We start from the raw sequence: 1,564 nt of genomic DNA, 5'->3' as shown, positions 1-1,564 counted from the left end.
ACACACACACACAAACCTAAAGAAAAAAACACCAACCCCCCAAGCCCCCACACCATACCTACCTTTCCTGGAGTGAAAAAAGACTTCATTTCCGGAGGAAGATAATTTTTGGTGTTACTGAAATTCTGTAAAGAAAGGGGAAGGGGGGAGAATTACAGCAATAATCAGTGAATGACATAGATAGATAGATAGATAGATAGATAGATAGACAGACAGACAGACAGACAGACATATTTTGGAGATTGCACTGAAAGATATTCTTTACATCATTTATGCTTTTGAATTTTTAAACCAGAACACTTAACATTGGGGGTGCGGGAAGGGGGAGAACTCTATATGTGCACACGTATAGAAATATTTATGAAAACATATACATATGTACATTTTCAACTACAATATAATAGGGAGAAGTCTGAAGTTACAAGAAATATTTAAGAAAAACAACACTGAATTACAACTTACAAATATTTAAACAGACTTATCTCAAGAAAAATTAAATGCCATGGTATACCTTGTCTGGTTGAGTAAAATATCTGGCTGGAAGTACAGGGTCTTTAGGGGATTCCAAACTGTATGTTGTACTTTTTGACATAATGATATTCATTGCTACATCACAGACTGTGTATAGTTTCTGTAAATAATAAAATTAAAAGACCAAACAACACTTTAAAAGTTCATTGAAATCTTGACAAGAGATAGTGTATCTTTTGAGCGCACAAGTACAAGAACTCACAGTTTGAAAGTAATCACCTTAAACAGTGTATTGCAGGGTACTGAAATACAGACACTAAAGGCAAAAGCATTGTGAAGTCTAACAGTTGAAGACAGATAGTTTTCATGATCTTTCTGCACTTAAGAACAGCCCTTGACATAGTTTCTAAGACAAAGTTAAAACAAACAAATGAACACACCCCACCCACCCACTACCCAAAACTCATCGCTGTGGGCAAAGCAGAAAAGTGACAAATCTGTACACTGTGTGATGTTAAAACCACAAAGGGAAGATCAGAGTTTGGTACATTGACTACACAATACAAACCAGACACTTCTAATATAACTGTGTTTCTTCCTATATTAAGCTTACTCTTGCATTTTAAAAATTAATTATTACAAAACACTTTAGTAGATGAATTAAACAGTAGACACTGTATCTATTTAAAGTCAGTGTTTAGTAACCTTACTGAGTCAGAAAGGACTGAAAACCATTAAAAGTCCCTTGCAGACGTGCAAGAAGCACAGGAAACTAACTGTCATCTAAACTACAATAAATATTATCATTACAGTATATAAAGTATAGTCTCATACATACAACTTCATTAAAAGATATTTTGAAGTTGGTATATAAACAAGAAGCAACTCCCTTCCGTAAGCAGACCAGAATAAAATGCAATTTCCAATCAAAAAGTATCACCTACTTCATTCATTTTTTGATCATCTGGTCCTTGAGCATCCTTAGTCTGTTTGATATTTTCTACCATTTTTCTGATAAAAGCGTGACTGTTGTTTTCGTTTTTAGCCATCAATATTTCCAGTATGAACCACAGGCACCTAAGGGAGAAATGCA

At 34.4% G+C, this 1,564-nt stretch overlaps 1 protein-coding gene across 2 annotated transcripts in view; it reads right to left on the bottom strand.

Annotated features, from left to right (window-relative positions):
- Nucleotides 1–1,564, bottom strand: part of PDS5B (PDS5 cohesin associated factor B) — an 81,637-nt gene that overhangs the window by 14,985 nt on the left and 65,088 nt on the right. The window lies entirely within an intron of this gene.

Source organism: Empidonax traillii, unplaced genomic scaffold (assembly GCF_003031625.1).
Source record: "Empidonax traillii isolate 1590-97213 ecotype Southwest subspecies unplaced genomic scaffold, ASM303162v1 scaffold1347:size381947, whole genome shotgun sequence".
Taxonomy (NCBI): domain Eukaryota; kingdom Metazoa; phylum Chordata; class Aves; order Passeriformes; family Tyrannidae; genus Empidonax; species Empidonax traillii.
This window is presented reverse-complemented; position numbering and strand designations above follow the sequence as displayed.